We start from the raw sequence: 12,684 nt of genomic DNA, 5'->3' as shown, positions 1-12,684 counted from the left end.
AAGTATGTTATTTATGTTTTCAAAAGGCCTCTGATATGAAGTGTATTTAGATCTTAACAATGAAGGCCATTTACTGATACCCTCCTGGATTTTGTTGTTAGCTGTTTATTAACAATTTTACATCATATTTTGATAAGTGAAAGTGAACTATTGCTTTCTTTCCCTGTTATTATCTAACTCTAGTGTTAACGTGTTTGATGATTTTATAATATATTAGTGAGAATGACATCACTTGTATGACTTTAGATAGTTTAAATAGCATTGGATTTATTTATTTTTTTAATAACCTTACATGTAGCAGAGGCAATTACATTATTTACACAATAAAAGATATAGTCAGATTTTTTTTTACAATTTAGGATAGATATACTCCAGAAAGTTTGTAGCCAATGTAGAAACAAAAATGGGTATGTGGGGGTTGGGGATTTAGCTCAGTGGTAGAGTACTTGCCTAGCGAGCACAAGGCCCTGGGTTCGGTCCCCAGCTCCGAAAAAAAGAAAAAAGAAAAAAAATGGGTATGTGAACTAACATAAACCAAACTAAATGCAAATTAATTTTCCAGAAATGCTGGCTCAAGGTGCATATACTTCCACTCGTTTCCCTTAGGAAACTTCTTACTTTATTTCCCATCAGTCACAGTTGGTTTTTCACTTTCAAAAACATCTTAGCCAAAGTGGCCCTGAGACTCCCCATTCACATGAACAGATTTTACTTCTTTGCTCATCTCCTCCTGATGGATGAAGATGGCTGTTTTATTATTGATTCACTTTATTCTACATGAATGTGTATGGGTGTTTTGCCTACATATATGTCTGCAATGCCTACAGAGGCCAGAAGGATCCCCTGGAGCTGGAGTTACAGATGGTTGTGAGCTGATGTGTGGGTACTGGTAGTTGAACTCAGGTCCTCAGGAAGAGCAACCAGTGCTCTAAACCTCTGAGCCATCTCTCCAGTCGCCCACATAGCTCTTTCTTGATGATGCATTCTCTAAAACACGGACAAGGAGAGGCTGTTCAGATTCTCATGCCCTCTCTCTTGGCTACAAGTTGTAGGGGTGGCTACTGAGTTTTGGAAGCTCACACCATGGTTATAACACTCTTTTCTCCGAGCCTCCTACTCATTCCTGGCTTAGCGTTCTCTTCATCTGACTTCTTGACATAGGCAGTGCCCACACACTGAGCATCCACCAAGTCTTTGCCTTGCAGAGCCTTTCTGTATTCATGGCACCTCGCCTGCCGTGTCGGCATACACCCCATTACAATCATGGCTACTCGAGAACTTTATGCTGAGTGTTACTCTAGGAACTTTATGAGTCTGCATTCCTTTGGATGTCTGTCACAAAACCGGTGGATGTAGGTTAAATTTTCCTATGAAGAACCTCAGTGAGGCTTGGGGGATGGGAACATGGCTGACTAGTCTAATGTATCACAGCAAGTTAGGGACAGAACTGCCAGAAATGAAGAGAGATATTCTCAAGCAGTTCATTACCTTGTGGCCTGACCACCATTTCTACACCCATAGACTGGCCCTGTAGTCCCATCAAAATATCCCGTTTCTTGCAGAGGACTTTGCTTTACCAGCTTCCCTTGTTGGTTCCACAGCCCTCTCTTGGGAATATCAGTATCTTCAACTCCCAAACTTCTTTAATAGTCTAGACTGTCTCTTTACACAGTAACTTTCCAACCTCAACTACATACACTATCATTTTTTCCATGTTCCTCCTATAATAGCAGTCACTGCTATAGAGAATAACAAAATCATGCTGATTGGCTGCTGTAGATTCATGGGGCCAGAAGCCCAGTGGGCGAGCACCAATGCCCAGCCTCTACCCTTGCCTCCTGTCTACCTGGCTCTTTTCCAGTCTTCCTAGTAATGCTTCCTCAACAACTACTTTATTTTGCTTTGTTTTCATTTCTTTTTTGCCTTCTCATGAGATTTATTTTCTGACATCACAGCAATATAGTAGCTGTCATAAATAAACAGCTTCAACTTCCTTCATTTCTGCTCCTAAATTTTCCTGTATTTTTTTTGTCTCTCCCTAATCTTTTCTACATGGTTCACAAGAAAAGTGATGTCCTTTCTCTAAAGTCTTTTATCTAAGGAGCTTGGCTCTACCTTCCAGCTTTCTCAACTTGTGTTCAACAAGGTATTTAATTTTAAATCTGTATTTTGTTCAAAGTCAAGTATGCTATAACACACATGCATGTATATGTGCATATATGCACATAAATTCAATGGCTTAATACAAAGTACTTTGTGCAACTATGGGGTACACGTTTGTATGTGCATTCACACAGTGCAGAATACAGCCTTAGAGTTATTCCTCAGAAGCCATCCACTGCCAACTAGACAGATTGGCCAGCAAGTCCAGGGCATCCACCTGTCTCCCCCCTCCCCAGGCATGGCTTCTTACATTTGTCCTAAGGCTTGAGTTCAGGTCCTCCTGCTTGGGTGGCAATCACTTTACTGACTATGCCTGCTGACTGTTCAGACCTCCACACAATTTCAAACTACACCATCCCACCCTCCGTCCTGCTCCCCTGATCTTCAATCGCCACCCATCAACTTCATTATGCACATAACCAGCTCTGCAGGCTAACTTTATCCATTAATATCCTCTGTCTGGCAAAAGCAACTTAAGGGAGGAACGAAGGGCTTATGTTGGCTCACAGTCTGATAACATTATGGTGTGGAAGGAACAGCAGCAGGGACATGAGACTGCTGGTCGTACACTATCTTGAGTCAGAAAGCAAAGAGGTATGAGTGTCTCCAGCGTGAGCGCTCCTTCATTTCCCATTTTATTTGGTTACAGGATGTCGCCAATCCACAGTCAGGGTGGGTCTTTCCTCCTTAGTTACACTGAAATCGCCCTAATTGACATGCTCAAGGATGTCTGCTGAGTGGTTCTAAATCCATCGAAGTTTACAGTCAAGGTTAAGTACCAGAGAAGCGGTCTTTGTCCTGGGGACTCAGGACTGAGCCAGTTGTGATCTTGCAGCTGCCTCATCGGCAAGACCCCACCCAAGAACAGGGAACAGAAGAGTCTGGGAAATTGCACCAGAGGTCTTTCTTCACTGCCTCAGGCCAGAAGTAACGCACTGAACATCTGTTCAGTTTATTGGCTCGAACTAGTCGTGTGACCTGGCCTAACAGCGAGGGAACTAGAAGTGGACTTTTCCTTTCCAGTGTGCAGTAGGCTTAAGGACCAAGTAGACCCTCTCTGTCCTTTCTTTTCTCTCGGAAGCTTTCCATACATTACTTTTCCTGACAGACAGAGGCTCTCTATTTTCAGTTTGTAAACACCTATTAACAGATATCCTAGTGTATTACAATTATTCACACAATTTCTTGATTTTTATCTAAACCATGCAATTTTTAAAAGAATAATTTTATCATACCCATATATTTCACACTCACACAATAGTGCCTGGCACTCAGAAGGCTCTCGGTGAATGTTTATTGAATAAAACACTGAACAATATCAATTTTAAAAAGCCATATGCAATTACTCACATTTACATTTTAGTTGGTAGCAAAAGTAGCATGAGTGAAGAATTATAAGTACCGTTGTAATATACCACTATGAGACATTCAGGAAGCATAGCGTGGCACAAAACACATTCCAAACAAACTATCCAATACAGCGAGTTAAAATATGACTCAGTTTTCATGAGATGCCGTCTTAATAGCCAGGGTGCTGTGCTGTGTCACCTGTGACAGGTAAGAATGCTCAGACCTCAGCAATGGGAAAAGCAATTTTTCTAAGTATGCCTGAGGCTTACAAATCAGCATGTTTCCTCTATAATATTAGTGATGAAAAAGAGGTGACATTAATAGCAGTAGTAAAACTAACCAAAAAGTCATTTTAAGCATCGTCATAAGTTTATAATTATTAGGTGAGTTTCTTTACATTTAAATTTTAAGTAAGTGACAAGGCTTAGGCTATGAATAAAGCAAGATATTAACAATTATAATGACACTGATTGTGGCTTTCTATCATCTGTGCTGTGCTCCTGCACAAACTATATTATATTCTGTGTCTTTTTCTTTAGTCAACAACAACAACAACAACACAGACAAGGGGATCTTGACAAAGACAGCAGAGTTTTATTCACTCACATCACACAGAACTTAACCAGTGAGTGCTAATTTAGCTTTTGTTAGAAAATGCTCATTGCAAACTAAGGTCATTTTATATCTGAAGCTCATCACCTGACTCCTAGATGGAGATCACCAGTTAATCATGGTGGGATCATAAAGGATCCTGGCCAACCTTCTGAGACCGAGTGTGGGAGAAGCCAGAGAGGGCAGCATCAGGAGGGCAGCAGCTGGAGCAGATCCCAGCTAGGATGTGCCCTGAGATGAGCAGGGAAGCCAGAAGGAATCAGGAGGAACCAAGTGAACACAGGAGCAGAGGGAGTCCGAAGGCTAGAGACAGGAAGGAGAGGCAAGTTTGAGACTACCGAACAGGCAGGAGGAAACACATGCAGAGGGGGGAGTAAAGAGTCAAGTGGAGTCTAGGAAGTGAAGTAAGAGGGCAGGCATGGGGAAAAAAAACAAAAACAGTAAAAGGTAGGTGGGACAAGAAAACACTCAGAGGCAGAGGGATTATAGAGAGCAAGAATAGTGCTCAGACCTCCGCCAGAAGCTCATTCTGCTTCTGCTTCTATTTATTCCTATTGAAAGTCTTGAACACGCACACACACACACAATACACACACACACACACACAATACACACACACACACAACACACACACACCTTTTGAGGCTGCAACTATTACAAATATTTTCTTTCTTAACAAAAAAAGCAAACATCCTAGCATTTTTAAATCTAGAGGTGAAAACATATATCTGAGAAGTTTGTTTCTTTTATTTTAACAAAATGATAGTCTTGAAAATGCACAAAAGCCTTTCTTCTCTATGTGTTATTTCAAATTCTATCATGCAGAATTATAAATCATATACATATGTATGATATACCTATTCCTCCTGGAAGCCAGTGGTCAAACAATTGTCAGTCATTCTGTATGGTTTATTTTGTGTAAAGGCTTAATTCATTTCCTACTTACTACTAGAAATGACTAGAAAGTGCTCATGGGTTTGTGTGTGTGTGTGTGTGTGTGTGTGTGTTTGGTTTGCCATTCTGTTTGGTTAAAAGATTATGGAGACTAGCAAACTACATAACAGTATTTGCCAGCAAGCCTGAAAACCTGAGTTCAATCCCTGGGACCTACGAGGTAGAAGAAAACTGACTACTGAAAGTTGTCCTTTGACTTCTACACATGTGCCATGGCATATCATATGTGCACAGACACACAAGTGAAATAGATAAAATATCTCAGTTGACAAGATGGCTTAGTGGGTAAAAGTACCTCCTACCGGCCCAGATGGCCTGAGTTCGATCCCCGGGCTCATGTGGTAGAGGGTGACAACCAATTCCAGCACCTTGTCTTCCAGTCTCCACCCACATGGCCCAGTCATACATGCCCCCTGACTAATAAATGTAATCTTTTAGAAAGATTATGGTAAAGAGAAAGCACATACATGTCTACACCGCTAAAGGTACTGCCTTGCAGTTTCTGTCGTCTTGAGTGATAGTTACTGCTGTCAATTTGACAGAATCGAGAGTTACCTAAGAGATAGGCTTGAGAAGGCGGGGGTGAGGGTTGGGGATTTAGCTCAGCGGTAGAGCACTTGCCTAGCAAGTGCAAGGCCCTGGGTTCAATCCCCAGCTCCGAAAAAAAAAAAAAAAGAAAAGAAAAGGCGGGGGTGGGGGTGGGGAGTGGGGTGGGTAATCTTGATTGAATTAATTAAGATGGCAAGACCCACCCACTATGGGCAGCACCCTTCCCCCGGCCAGATTCTGAACTATATAAGTGGAGAGTAGAGGTAAGCAACAGTATACTTGTATCACGCTCTGTTGATGATTGTAGATAGGATGTGACCAACTGCTTCAAGGTCATGCTGTCTTCCTTTCCTTGCTGTGACAGACTACATACACTCTCACATCGCTTTCATCAGGGTATTTGATCACAGCAGTAGGAAAAGAAACGAAGACACCCTGGAAGTTAAGGTTTCTGATGTGTTTCCCAGAGTAAATAAAGTTGGGCTAGGAATTCTTTCATAGCTTTCAAGGAAAGCGTGTTACAGGTGAGAATTATACAGGTTGGGTGAGAAGTGGGCGGGGTCAGCTCTTCGAGGGGGAAACTGATCAAGTGAAGCTCCTGCCCCCACTGAGTATGTTCATTACTCTTCTGACTGTGACAAAACACGTGATTAAAGAAGTAAAGATTTCTTTTAGCTCGCAGTTTATGAGTGGTTGCACTCTGGGCCAGTGACACGGTCTAGCAGTTAAAAATGCTTGCCGCGTGAGTCTAACAACCTGAATTCAATCACTGAATCCCGTAATGGAAAGAAAAAAAATCAGCTCTCAAAAGCTGTCCTCTGGCCGCCATGTGTGCATGATGTTATCTGCAAGCCCCTACCCCAGTGGTAATTACAATACAACTACAACGTTTAAAAAGGCTTCTCTTGGGGTTGGGGATTTAGCTCAGTGGTAGAGCGCTTGCCTAGCAAGCACAAGGCCCTGGGTTCGGTCCCCAGCTCTGGAAAAAAAAAAAAAAGGCTTCTCTTCAGGGAAGGCACATGGACAAACAGTAAGGCTGCTCGTGTTTCCTCCAAGGTCAGAGAGTGGACAGGAAGTGGGGATGTCCCTCCCCAGTGACCTACTTCCTCCGGCAAGGCTCCATGTCCTAAAGGTTTCATATCCTTCCAAAATAACACCACTGTCAGGTTATCACATGTTAAAACACATGATATAGGCCACACAGTATAGCGCTGAATAAAGCCAATACAAAATCATAAAGCTGGGGTTGGAGAGATGGCTCGGAGCTTAAGGGCACTTGCTGCTCCTGCAGAGGACCCAGCACCTACATGGTGGCCCATGACCTTCTATAACTCCAGTTCTAAGGATTCAAATGCCCTCTTCTGTTCTCCTTGGGCACTAGGCAGATATGTAGTGCACATACATATATTTAGGCAAGATACTCATACACACACAAATGAAAGTATTTTTTTCAAATATCATAACCTTACAAAATATTATGATTATTTCACAATCTTCTTTTTTTAGTAACCCTTATAAGTGTCTTTTTTTTTTTTTTTGGTTCTCTTTTTCGGAGCTGGGGACCGAACCCAGGGCCTTGTGCTTCCTAGGTAAGCGCTCTACCACTGAGCTAAATCCCCAGCCCCATAAGTGTCTTGAATGTGAACTTTATAGGACAATGTTGTTTCACACTGTCAAAGGTTGGACAGTCCTGGATAGGGAGCGTTTACTTTCAGACCACACCAGGCATCTGTTTAGTAGCAAGCATGTTCTTGATGTTCAGGTTTTGATGTTTAAAGTAAGATCCTGAGAGTGAGTATCTAATCATTTAGGCATCATCAGCAGACTAGCTAAAATAAAAACAGAAGTTCGGAGAAGTTTAAAAATTCATCGAAAGAAAACCTCATGAAGCTATTAAATGACCATAGAAGAGTTATAGAATTCAAAAATGCAATAGCTAATGAAAAATAAAAATGAACAGATAGATTTCAAAAACAAAAACCAAACAACAACAACAAAATGCCATTTGTTTCAGCGTTGCTCAAGAATGATTCCAATGCTTTGGAAGCCAGTCTGGATGCTTTTCACAAGGCTAAACATACCCTTTCCATACAAACAGGCATTCTCTTCCACATCTACTCGAAGGAATTGAAAACCATTTCCACCCAAACCCACACAGATGTTTAAAGCAGCTTTGTTTGTAGTTGTCAAAGTTTTGGAGTGATAAAAATGTCTTTCTGTAGGCGAATAGATACACTCTATCCTAAGAATGATACAGTAACCTCAACCCTTCCAAAAGAGCTACTGAGCCATCAAGGGGCACAGAGCTTTGGATATACATGAAGAGTGGGGAAAGGACTCTGAAAGAGCTGCACAGTTTGTTTGCAACTGTGTGACATTAGGAAAAAAACGTGTTGACTTTAGAAGATCAGTGACTTCCTGGTTAGTGAAGAAGGGATGGATGGGAAGAGCTAGGTGAACTTTTAGGACAGTGAAACTATTCTATAGAGCACATAGCGCTGTGTCCATGTCATGAGAAACGTGTCCAAGCCTGCAGAATAAACAACATGGAGACTGACTCCCAGATGTAAACTATGGGCTTTGACTGATAAGGATGTGCCAGGGCAAGTTCACCAAAGGTGCCACTCTGGCAGAGTGTTGAGAGCTGAGAGGTGTACACATGTGAGGATGGTGGCATGTGGACAGTCTTTGTCCTTCCTGTTAGCACCATGACTCTAATAGGAAACTAGTGCTGGAAAGACTCTAAAATATAAAGTTTTTTTTTTTTTTTTTTTTTTTTTAGTGTGACCATGATATCCATGCTAATGAATGTTACAATAAGATCATGGACAGCTGGGTGGTGACGGTGCATGCCTTTTATCCAAGCACTCAGGCGGATCTCTGTGAGTTCAAGGCCAGCCTGGTCTAAAGAGAGAGATCCAGGACAGCTAGAGTTACATAGAAAAACCCTGTCTCAAAAAAAGGTGGGGTATTGAGAGGGCTCAGTAGATGAAGGCACATGCCAAGAAAGCTTTGCGACCTTAGTTCAGTCCCTAAAAGAGAGTGTCTACTCTACAAAATTGTCCTCTGACCGCATGTGTACGGTGGCACACACCCACACCCACTAATTTTTTTTAACAAATAAATCAGAATTCTTACTCAAATAATACGATTCCCATACTGAGTAAGTTGTAACCTACTCTGTGCTTTGGTTTCCTCTACACTGAAGAAAACCAAAATATTTTTAATTCTAACTCAGATCTTGGTGCATCAATGCAGACTGTCTAGGGGTAAGAACTTCAAAGTGAGAGTACAAATGATGAACGCACCAGACCTCCTCTTCAAGAGAGGGGAGCATGGAGCCACCGGCTAATTCTCAGACAATGTCAAGGTCTCTCTGAGGGACAGTCTGAAGTACAGCTTAGGGCACATCAGGAAAATGGAAATGTAAACTTCTGCCTCGAGGTTGTTGTGAGGAGCAGAGTAATCCGCTGGGGCTTCCTCGCAGTAATCAGGGGGATGTGTTACAAGTGATCGGCCTTTCTGTTATCACTGTAGGAAGGTTCTACAGCAGCCCTGGAGTACAGTCACCAGAGTCAATGGTGCTACTGAGATACAGTCGCTAGGAGCTACAATGTCTCTTCTGTTGTGCTGGCTTTACTTTTAATCAGGAACAAAATTACTTCAAAGATTTTCATTGTACTTATTTATTCGTTTTGTGATCACACAGGAAACTAGGGCTTGTGTGTGAATGAGGTCAGAATATAGCCTGTGTGGCTCCCTCCTTCCATTATGTGGGCCCTGAGGATCAAATCCAAGTTGTCAGGGTTGCAGCAAGTGCCCTTACCTGCTAAGCCACCTTACTGCCCTTCCCCTTTTAATTTTTTTTTTTGTGTTGAAAACATAAAAAACAACCCCTCATTCAAAGAAATATAAAGGCATCACCACTACCTCTCCTCTTGCTACTGTACACCAGAGCACCAGAAATTATCTACTTTAATTAAGCATAACTTAGTACCTATTGGATAGTCCTCCCACGTCCTTCCCTCTCCTCTCCCCAGCCTTGTAACCACCTCTTTACCAATGTCCGTACATCTTTCTAGCTTCCATATATAAATGAGAAAATGGTATTTTTCTCTCTGTGTGCCTGGATTATTTCACTTAACATTGTGACTTGCACAACCTCCTCCACATTGTTGCAGATAACAATATTTTATTCTTTTATGGCTTGGATACTATCCCACGGTGTATGTATACTATCTATTCTTTGTCCACTGAACAACCGAAGGGCCTTAAGTTCTTCATTTCTTAGCTATTCTGAATAGTGCTGCAGTCAGTCATGACGGTATATACTTTTAATCGCAGCATTCAGGAGGCAGAGGCAGGCAGATACCTGTGAGTTCCAGGCCAACCAGAGCCATCGAGAGAGACCTTGTCTTTAATAAACAAAAATAAAATGCCTATAATAAATAGATAGATAGATAGATAGATAGATAGATAGATAGATAGATAGTGCTTCAATAAACATGAAAACTCAGATATATCTTTGGAAAACCTTTTCATTTCCAGTAATATATATAATATATAATATATATAATATATATCCAGTAATATAATTGATGAATTAACTGTAGTTCTAACTGTAATATTTTTGGTACCTCTGTATCTTCTTTATAATAGCTGTGTCACATTACCAACAACAGTGTGTATGTCCTTTCTCCATATCCTTGTAAGTACTCTCTTTCTTTAGGCTTTTTTTGTAATAGTCCTGAAGGGAGATGAGACACCTCATTGTGTTTTGGTTAGGTATTTCCCTTAGACTCACACCATGGGCATCTTTTCCGAGTACTGGTGGTTATTTGTATGTCTTCTTTTGACAAGTGTCTCTTTAGGTCTCTGTGAAAACTTAAACAAGAATGTCCCCCATAGGCTTAAGTACTAAATGTTTAGTTACCAGGGAGTGACACTCTTTGAACATGATTAGAATGTTTGACCTTGCTAGAGGAAGGGTGTTGTTGTGGTTGGCCTTTGAGGTTTGGAAAGCCCTTGCCAGGGGTTCAATGTCTCTCCCTTAATGCCTGTGGATCAGGATTTAGCTCTCAGCTTCGGCTCCAGTGCCTGCCTGCCTGCCTGCCTGCCTGCCTGCCTGCCTGCCTGCCTGCCTGCCTGCTGCTGTGCTCTGCCCCACCCTGGTTATAGCGGACTAAACCTCTGACACTATAAGCAAGCCCCAATTAAATGTTTTCTTTTAAGAGTCACCTTGGTTGTGGCACTTTGTCTCAGCAGCAGATGTATGGCTAAGACAGTCTGCTCACCATTTTGAACTCTGGCCTAGGGAGGGGAGATACCATTGACTTGTTTTCATTGCTCATGTATTCTGGGTATCAGCTCTTCTCAAGTGAACAGTTTTCAGATGTTTTCACTCATCTGATAGGTTGTCTCTTCTTTTGGTTCATTGTCTCTCTCGATGCATAAGTAACTTTTTTTGTCATTTGACACAATCCCAATGGTCTACTTTTGCTTTTGTTTCCAGCACTTTTTGAGATTTTATCAAAAGAAGAAAATCCCATTTCAGAGTCATGATCACTTTCCCTGTGTCCTCCTCTAGCTGTTTCATAACTTGAGTCTTATGTTTAAGCCCCACCTATTCTTAGTTGATCTTTGTGGGAAATGATCGGGGTCTAACTTCATTCTTCTTATGGAAATCCAAGTTATTCGGGGCTTTTTACTGAAGAGGCTGCTCTTTCCTCCGCATGTGTTCTTGGCATCTTCCTCAAAACTCACCTGGCTTTGGATGAGGGAGTTTTCTTCTAGGATCTATATTCTGTTCCATATGGCTGTTTCTATGCTAATATCCTGCTGCTTTCATTACTATGGTTCTACCGTGTGTGTGTGTTTCTCTGTATATATTTACATCTATACATTTTATGTCTATAAATACCTTTTCCCAGAGCTTAGGACTGGATGCACAGTCTGAGCATGCTATCCCTGATGTCAACAGAATTACACCCTAGGTGTCAGGTAGCCTGTCTCTCCCTTGTTCTTTTAGCTAAAGATCGCTCTAGATATTCACGTGTTTTGATTTTTAGCTTTTACTTGTAATTCCATATGTGTTTTGGGTTTTCATATGGAGTTAATTTTTAGTTTTAGAAAACATGAAAACTGTCATTGGAAATCTGATATGACAGTTTCACTTTTTATTGCTTGAGAAGCCTACACCGGTCTTCATTTCTCAAGAAGAGCACGGGGCAAAACACTGGTGCTCCCAACAACAGACGCTTGTCCAGATCAAATGAAACAATCGTCTTAAACACAGGCTTTAAAATTATAAAATAAAAGCTTTCACGTGTCTCATTGCTTAGAGAGTTTTGCTTGATAGTTTCCACATTTCTAAGTGTTTTCGCCAAGTTATCATCAGGATTTTTGATTCTGCAGATAAGACTGGCCAGCTTTCTGGACATCGACATGTACTTGTTGAAAAGGTCAGAATCTCTGGAGGTGGAATAAAACCTTCGAGGCCCCAGCCAGTTCTATCTCCTTCTTTAGACACCATCTTCCTTCCACGCATAATTTGGATCACATGAAACTTACCCTACAAAAGAGGCAGAAACCGAAAAGCTCAGTTCCAAGTGACCCCCACAAGGATATTATTATATTATTATTACTATTACTAATATTACTACTATTACCAGTATTATTATTAATGGCAAGTTAAATAGAAAAAGTAAGCAAATGATGTGTCTTTGATGTATTAAAAAATAATTAATAAGAACTAGGTCAACATATCCAAAGCAAGAATGGAAAATACAGCATGAAATGAGTTCCTGATAAGGATGGCCATATGCAAATTGAGTAATTGCCGAATCAGGTGACCCTCTGTTTAGGACGGTGTGGTCACAGAGGGAAAGTTCAAATCACGTGGTGTGTACAAAGCCAGTGGCATTTCATGCTTCAGTGAGCAAGAAAGTTGAAATACTTTAATAGATCCATCAACCATCCGAAAGATCATGCTCCTACTCGGATTATTTCTGATGATGATGATACTTTCACAAAGATCAAGTATGAATATCCTTTTAG

Source organism: Rattus norvegicus, chromosome 8 (assembly GCF_021556685.1).
Source record: "Rattus norvegicus strain SHRSP/BbbUtx chromosome 8, alternate assembly SHRSP_T2T, whole genome shotgun sequence".
NCBI lineage: Eukaryota > Metazoa > Chordata > Mammalia > Rodentia > Muridae > Rattus > Rattus norvegicus.
The sequence above is the reverse complement of the archived record's forward strand: the minus strand, read 5'-3'. Positions refer to the sequence as shown.